The sequence below is a fragment of the Diadema antillarum genome, unplaced genomic scaffold (genome assembly GCF_040938485.1).
Source record: "Diadema antillarum isolate AM-2024a unplaced genomic scaffold, OU_Dant_1.0 scf00000025, whole genome shotgun sequence".
NCBI classification, from domain to species: Eukaryota; Metazoa; Echinodermata; class Echinoidea; order Diadematoida; family Diadematidae; genus Diadema; species Diadema antillarum.
In genome coordinates this window covers 3,224,107-3,233,284 of record NW_027270914.1, presented here as the reverse complement: position 1 = coordinate 3,233,284, position 9,178 = coordinate 3,224,107, and positions in this window count along the sequence as shown.

Genomic DNA, 9,178 nt, shown 5'->3' with positions numbered 1-9,178 from the left:
GTTAAGATCTCAACTGCTGATCTGTAAATTTTTGTTTGTTAATTTACAGACCAGCAGTTGCGATCTTTAAAAAAAAAAAAAAAATCATTTGTAGAGGGAGACAAACTGAAGAAACTCAAACTTGAATAACATCATCTTCCTCACTCCATTGTATGCAGTGCTAGGTACTGTGTTATTACGTGTCATGACACCTTCAAGGAAAATTTGAAAAAAAAAATTAAAGCATTAGATTTCGAAAATACTAATATAGGTTACACCGATGCTACAGAAAATTCAGATCATTTCAAATCAATTCAAATGAGATGTTATTTGCAGCATCACATTTTTATACAATTCCATGCAAAATACTATGTATACAACAATGAGAAACTAGTGTTCAAAATAATTGTGCTATTTTAAATTAGAGGCCCATGTTAAAGACAAGCTTTAATGTAGAAATATGGGCCACTCAGATTTGAATGACGTCATCAAGCTATGCTGAGGGGCAAAAATTGCGTATGGGGCCCCAATACGCGGGGGCAAGCACGTAAGCGTCACGTCACACTTCCCATCATCGCGTGTGATTTTGCAGGCCAGTCGGGAAGGGATATGTGTTACGCGTATCCTTCGTGCCAGAGCAACGTGCTTATTTAACGCACTAGATTTGTTTCTTGCCCTTCAAGCAGCGCGTCGTTTGACGTCGTGGAACATCTTCTATTATCTTTTTCTGTTCGTTGTTGTTTTTTGCCGCTTTATTTTCGTATCAAAATAAAACAGAACGTGATGATTAATTCGTCTTCCTCCTGTTACCCTACTGATTTTCTTTTTATGCAGCGTGCGTCCCAAACCCTTGCCTTAATGGGAGAAACTGTATAGAAACATTGGTCGACTTCCAGTGCGACTGCGGGGAGAACCTTGTGGGAAAGACGTGTAGCAGTACGTACCAATATCATTATTAATTCTATGAGGAATTAAACATTTATTTGATGGAAATTGATTTTGAAATGGCTGAGATATCCAAAAAAAGGCGATTCCATTAAAGTGTCGGACCCACACCTTATCACGATCGCTTTTTTTTCCTTTTTGTGAATGTTTTAGTCATTCCAAACCCGATTTTCATCAAACAAACTTTGAATTTCTCTTCAAATGGTATGTTCTGTACTATATCATAAGTGTTTTCTCGGTATCTCGTAAAAAGTTAAAAGCCAATACTGAATTTGAGTATGCTCTATTAAAACATTCTATCCATTATAAATGCCAATTCTCAGAGTAGTAGCATAATCCTATCTAATGTTATAGAGTTGAACGTCAAGAGTTTGTACAGTTTTTTTTTTTAATGAAAGGGGGACTCTGAAGACACACCTAGTCACACTATTCTATAAAATAAAAATGTTCAAGATAAACTGCTAGAAAAGACACTTTCCTGTTCATTTTATGATACCAAATTTTGACATAATGTCGAAAAAGACTTGCTCTTTCAGAAAATATAGGAAAGTCAAGATTGACCAAGTTGACCCGTTTCACCTATTTTCAGTCCTCACACAAAATCACTGCGTGCGACTTTTTGTTCGTTTTGTGAAGCACGGTCACATATGTCTTTAAAATGTTATTGCCTTGTAAGGCACGTATGTGAATGCCAGTAAGTAGTAGGATGCGCTGTCATACAGCGCCAAATTTCAGTTTAATCTGATAATTCCTTCGTCGTGGTCAATATCCAGTTTTACATCCTGTTGTTTGTCTCGTGCATTCTAAAGAACATTTTTCTTTGTGTTTGAGGATTAAGCACTTGAGTCGACACTTACTGTTAAAGCACTGTTTTTCGGTGAAGACTTTTCAAGCCTGTGTTAAGCCTCCTTCTTTTCCGTTACCCTAATAGGTTAATAGGCATGTCCATTTACACTGAGTTACAGTTGTGTATACATCGTCGTCAACTTAATTTGCATCAAATTCTGGTCGTCAATGTCTCGATCCCTTTTTGTGAGCATAATAATCCTGAAATTTCATGAATTTTCTTGAGGAAGCGACATCTCCTTTGAGTTCCTATTGAAATGTTTCTTCATATACGTTCACTTTTGCCACTGTCTATCTAAAAAGAAAGAGAGAATAAAGAGGCTGTCATAATTGTTTTAAATGTATATATATATATATATATATATATATATATATATGTGTGTGTGTGTGTGTATATATATCAGAGAGAGAGAGATAAAGGTGCACACACATATGTATATGTATATTTATTATATATATATACATATATATATATATATATATATAGTGAAAAAAAAATCAGCTCTTCAGGATTTCAACCAAATTGAAGCCAAATTCAACTTTCTTAACAAATTCAAATTGTGCCTCACTTGCGTTGGTATAGGCCATTCAGCTGTTCTACTTTTCCCCTTGTCCTTGTTCTCTTTAGTCTTTTCCTGGAGACATGTCAAACGTTAACCCTTTCCTATTGGAGAGCTTACAGTGTACAGTTCTATGTCTGTGTGTATGCGTTAGTTTATGTGTGTGTTTTTTTTTCTTTATTTTTTTTTGCTGTGGGATCCTTTCTTGTTTTAAGCAATATGTCTTTGGTAAGTTCAGTAATTCATAGGTAGACAAGCAAATTACAAGCCCTACTTTTTGGCCGTCTTCTTTTTCTATCGTAGGTTCCGTAACGTCATCAAAGATACAGCATATCGCATTTCTATACAGAGTATTTCTTTCATTTCGATATCATGTTAAATTTCATATTATTTCATATGTAACTATAGTTTTGTATTTGTAATTACTTCACTTTCAATCGCATTTTTATGGGAAATAAAAATGAATGCGTCTTTGAAGAAATTTAAATGGGATTACAATACTACAGGGAGAACTGTTCAAGCCACAGATATGTTTCCTCTTATCGCTCATTTTCTGCATTACGTTGATATTAATATTCATAATTATGATCTTATTCATGTAAATTGCAATACAATATCTTTAGAACAGTAAAAAGTGCTAGTTTAGACATCATTTCAACGGTAGTCCTGCTTTCAGGTTGGGATAACTTTGAGCGATGGAGCTCCTGAACAAAAAATATTGGATTAAAAAGATTACAATATTGAAATTACTTGGAAGCTTAGCTTTTATATTCATTTAACATACGTATTTTCTTTGAAAATATGTTGATATTGTCTGTATCGCATTATTTCATTTTTTCCTTAAGTCATTGTCTTGTAGGCCTAATATAAGATCTCGATTCCTGAATGTTTATTCATTTGTTTGTTTGTTTGTTTGTTTGTTAGTTTTGGACTTGCAACTTGAACTTCAATTTGAATTGTAACACGATACTAGGTCCTTGTAGTAACTTGTCTGGAGGCAGGTAGTCACCGTTGAATATAGAATATCTTAATGATTATGCTTTGGTGATCTACAAAGAAATAAATTACTTTATGAGAATGGACATTTTGCCTTTAAAACAGCTGTCCGGAGGTGTCCGGAAGGATGGCTTCCTCAGAACTTGACGAAGGAATCTTGCTATCTCTACCGTGGTGATTACTTGACATGGACCGTTGCCAGGGACTCGTGTGTTCAACTTGGCGGACACTTAGTCGCCATTCAGACTCCCGAAGAGATGACGTCTATTCGGGAATATCTGACGACAACATACGGTGCTGGTGGAGCTACATTTTTCTGGACGGGGCTGAATGACCGCAGCGAGGAGGGGACCTTCATATGGACATTTATTGCTGGCGCTCTCTCCAGTAACATGTGGGCCTATCGCGAACCAACAAATGGGATTAGGGAGGATTGTGTTTATGTCTATGGGAAAGTATTCGTCGACGAGAAGTGTAATAAAAGGTTGCCCTACATCTGCGAACTCAAAATTTAGATGCGCATGATTGAGTTTGCTTATTAAAAAAGAAATGGGCGAACCACAATGATTTATTGATATTTCTTTATGTCGGAAATAAGGTTTATCGACAATGTGGCCTACTTTTGCAACCGAACATGTTTACCATTTGGAGGAAGTGAATGTGATTTTTTCTTTCACACTAGTATGACTGAAACAAACAAACTTTAGACTGATAAGCTTTAAAGTGACATTCCAGTCGATTTTCATAATTTCACATCAGGTAATACATAAATTAACAGCTATTGTCATTCTTCAGTAGAGAAACAATACTTTCAAAAACTTTCAACAAATCACACTGAACAAGGATGATGACATAGGAGGTTCACATGTTTCAGAAATGTAGCAGTGTATATCCATTACAATACCACTTGCTTGTGAGTTCACCTGTGTATAATCTATAGGGCTTTTTACACTTGTAAATTTTTGCTTAGCCCCGGACCAACGGTGGGGCTAAGGGGGGGGCCTTAGCCCCACCGTTGGTACGGGACTATCCTTAGCCCACTTTCTGTTTACACTCGTTTTTGCCAAAGTGGGCTAGCCCCACCGATAGTACGGTACTATCTGGCCCTGCAAAATAGCAGGGGTTAGCACCGCAATTGCGGTGCTAGCACCGCAATTGCGGTGCCAAGCAAGTGAGTGTAAACAGAACGAAAAAATAATCCTGGGCTAAGCGACGGAGACGAAGTCCGACCCTCACTGACCAATCAGAAACGAGGTAATCAAGTGCTGCCGGTGCGTGCGTGTACGTGTACAGTACACAGCGTAATTATGAATAATATTCATGTGGTTTGGAAAGTCCGGGGCTAAGAAATACGAGTGTAAAAAGGTCAGTTTTCTCCTTAGCCCCGGACAAGAGATAGTACGGGACTAATTGGCGAGTGTAAAAAGCTGAAAAAATTGGTACGGGACTAACGATAGTCCTGGGTCAGAGAAAGTCCGGGGTTAAGAAACACAAGTGTAAAAAGCCCTTATGCATGCCTTCTTCTTTTGTTCTGCTTCCTTAAGCCCCAACTCATGCATTTTGGTGACCCTGCCATGTCATCATCCTTGTTCAGTGCAATTTGTTATAAATTTCAAAAATATTCTTATCTTTTATCCCAATAACCACAAATTCTGAAACTCTGTCATCAGTATAACTAATGTATAGTTGTTCAAATATAAATATCTGAAACTCACCCGGAGATCTCTTTTAAATAGTATGAGACGGAAATGTTTAATTCTAACATTCCTGAATTTTGTCTGAAAGTGATATCCTTACTTGTGCGGATTTATTCAATATGAGTATTTCTTAGACTTTGAATACCATGACTTTAATATTCCGCACAGCTGTAGATTAGAAATGCTACATTCCAGACATTTCAGGACAATAGATGGAGGTGACATTGTTAATAATTCTCAATAAATGTTTATCAGTATGTGTGTAAAAGAAGTTTATGGCTATACTGTTTCGAGGTTATCTGATTTTGTATGGTCAGATTTGTGGTGGTTGACAAAGAAGAAATGAGACAGCAAGGGCAAGCTGCACAGGTCTATTGCTTGGTAAAATGTAAAATGATTTGATATTAGTGTGCAACATTGGATAAACAGAATACAAAGCGTATACATTATAAATACGACTTGAAAACAATGTCATAAAAGGCAAGGAGAGAATGTGGATTCTTCAGTAACTTCCATTTACGATGACCACTGGATATTTCTCTTCAACCAACTCAGGCTTGGAATGGTAATCACGTAATAGTGCGTAAGGAAGTGAGGAGTGAACTTATCTATGATGTATAAAGTTCACGGTACCCGATATATCAAGTGTAAATTTTCCTCAATTTGTCTCCCTCTACGAATGAAAAACCAAAACCAATAGAGAAATGTGGATTGAGAAAAAGCAGACGCATTAGTAGAAGACATCAGTGACAGATTGTTGCTAACCGAACAATTAATGTGAAAGCTAGAAATTTTTGAAGTTTTAGTGTTGGAACAGCTGGATGAGGAAAATTGTAAATTCCATCAACTTCATACTGAAAGCTGGGTTTTTAGTAGGTTCCTTTATAATCAGTTTCTTTAGCATTCATTCCCATATTCCACCTTTTTGGAGATCGAGCACTATGTGTTATATGTCTACAGTTTTCTACGTATGTCTCCGAGCTGGATATCATGTATTATTCAATTTTGTTACATTTGCTGTATTTTTTAATCATTTATTGTGAAATATGGCAATAAAATAAATGAAATGATATATGATATGTTAAGGATATAATATTAGTCGGTAAGCGCTCTTTTATTATGGTAGAAAAGTGAAATCGAAGACTGTTGAAATTTCTTTATACTCTCTGTATATAGTTCACACATGATGTCATAAACTCAAAAAGTCTCTTCGTCCAGCGGTTCCAACACCAAAATTTCAAAAAATTCATAACCTTTGCATCGATTTTATAATTTTCTTCAAAGTTTCACTGATGTGTTTTACTAATATTGCTGCTATCACTTAATCCACATTTCTCTTTGGGTTTTTGGTTTCCTTTGAGCTGAAACACTAGCAGCTGTGATTACAATCCTTTGAGCTTTGGTACATCATGAAGTATACTGGTTTGATTTGCGGATGCCTTCTGGGCCATATAGGGCCTACCCAGCTCCCATCCCCCCACCCCCCATCCCACCCCCTCCACACCCCCAACCTGATTTTGATAGACTCCCATGACAGTGATGTTAAAATCTTATCATAATAATAACTACACATTTGATAATCCTCGCAGAATAAACGACACATTCCGGAACACACCACTAGACACATAATATACCACCATTATTATATATGTATGTATGTATGTATATATATATATATATATATATGTGACCGTGCACCTCAAAACGAACATAAAGTCGCACACACTGATTTTGCGTGAGGGCTGAAAATAAGTGAAATGGGTCAACCTAGCCAAACTTGACTTTTTTATATTTTCTGAAAGAGCTGGTCTTCTTTTACATTATGCTAAAATTTGGTATCATAAAAAGGGCAGGAAAGTGTGTTTTTTTAGCAGTTTATCTCGAACATTTTTGGTAGAATATTGTGATGAGGTGTGTCTTTAGAATCTCTTTTTCATTTCTGAAAAACCTTGTCCACACTCTTCACTTTCAACTCTAATAACTTTTGAAAGGATAGTGCTACTGCTTTGAAAGTTGGCATTGATTATGGACAGAATGTGTTAATGAGGCATACCTAATTTCAATTTAATCTGATAATCCCTTCATTGTTGTTACTCTGGTGGTTTACTTCCTGTTTTTGTCCCATTCATCGCACAGCCAGCACGGTGTAGTAAAGATTAAGCGCTTGAATAGACACTGTACTTCAGAGCCTCTTTTCTCAGTTCACACTTTTCCTGAGTTTGTGCTTTCTTTCCAATATTTAGATAGGTTAGGAGAGTCCATTTGATTTGAGTTATACATCATTCTAAAGCTTAAAGTCTGTTCTTTCAGAATATGGTCTTAACTAAAAATTCATGGCTGGCAACTTTTTGTTTGTTTTGAGGTGCAGGGTCACATATATATATATATGTGTGTGTGTGTGTGTGTCTGTGTGTCTGTGTGTGTGTGTGTCTGTGTGTGTGTGTGTGTGTGTAGAGAGAGAGAGAGAGAGAGAGAGAGTAAGTCCACGTGTTCGTGCAGTACTCTCAAAAACAGAACAAAACTCAAGTTCATGCTGTCAGTTTATTTTGACACATATTTTCGGGCGAAAAACACTTGATAAAAAGCGAATCGCCTGAAATTCTTTCGTCAAAATAGACTGTTGATAATCTAATTGACAGAATAAACTTGAGCTCTGTATACGCATATATGTCTGTGTGTATGTGTGTGTGCCTGTGTGTGTGTATGTGTGGCGCGGGCCCGGGGGATAGGTCTTCCTCACCGCATGGTGAAGGCCCCAGCAATGCAGAGCTTCAAAGGGACATTGCGAATCTCTCAGCCACCATTAGCTCAAAAATAGACAATCTAAACCATCAAATAGATACGAAAATTGGCAAGTTAAACGAACAAATCAGCGACATAAACAAGCGGTTCACTGAAATCGAGAAGTCCCTCGAGTTCAACGACTCAAAAATTTTGGATGTGGAGAGGGAAATACCAAACGTGCGCAGTGCTCTGGAGAATGAAATCAAAAAACTAGAGGAGAAAATGACGCTTATGGAGATTTATAATAGAAAGATGAATCTTCTCTTCTATGGGGTGCAAGAGCAGAGAGACGAAAATATTTTTGAGACGCTCCAAAATGTCTTTGATAAGCTCGGGATGGACGACGGCAGAGCCAGGAATATCAAGTTCGCGAACGCCCACAGGCTACCGGCTCGCAGGGATACTGGGAGACCCGAGGAACCGCAACGCCCGCCGCGCCCCTCACCGATCATCGTCAAGTTTCTCTCCATGACAGACCGGGATGAGGTGCTTTTGGCTTTCGAGCAGCAGCAGCGTCAGCCCCAGAGAGCGGCGGCGGACCAGCGAGCGCCACCCCAATCTGGCATCACTGTGAGAACGGATTTGCCGCCTGCACTCAAGATTCGCCGGGGGATTCTAGCGCACGCAGCATACAAACTCAGGAAGGAAAAGGGCGTTTCGACAAGAATTAGGCTGCAAGGAGCCAAGTTGATTCTTCAAAGCAAGGAAAAAGGCACAACTGGCTGGAGCTTGGTGGAAGAATAACTTCAAAGATGAATCTGCAAGTATGAATTATTACTTTGAATACTCTGAATGATTTAGAAAAAAAAGAATCGTAAAGATTTTATCCCAGAGAAGCATATCAAGTGTTGAAAAAAAAAGAAGCAAGCAGAACTATATATTTGGAGTCATTAAATATGAGTAAATTATGGTTAAAGGCGTAAATATTAAAGAGAAAAAGGGAAAAAAAGAAGAAGTATTGTTTTGACAGAGAGGAGTACCGTATGTTTTGGAAAAAGAATTTAAAGACTCATCCTCGAAAAGGATAGCAAGTCTTTGATCGAGAATGTATTTGTTAAGTCTGTTCAGTTGGAAGCTCACAAACATGGTGTAGTTTTTTTTTTTCTTTTGGCAGCCGTAATCAAAGGCTGTCTTCAACACTGATGGCATAGCGTGCCACTTCTTGTTTTATGCAAGTCTTATGTTATTTCATAATTATTATTATTATTATTATTATTACTATTATTTATAGTGCGCTTTTCCCACAAGGCCCAAAGCGCTTAGTCACTTCAGCAAAGGCTGAAGTGACTGGCCAAAGTATTTCTTTTTTTTCCCAGAGTGGAGTGTAATGGATTTGGACTAATTTTGATTTAAATAGGGATTTTTGATTGT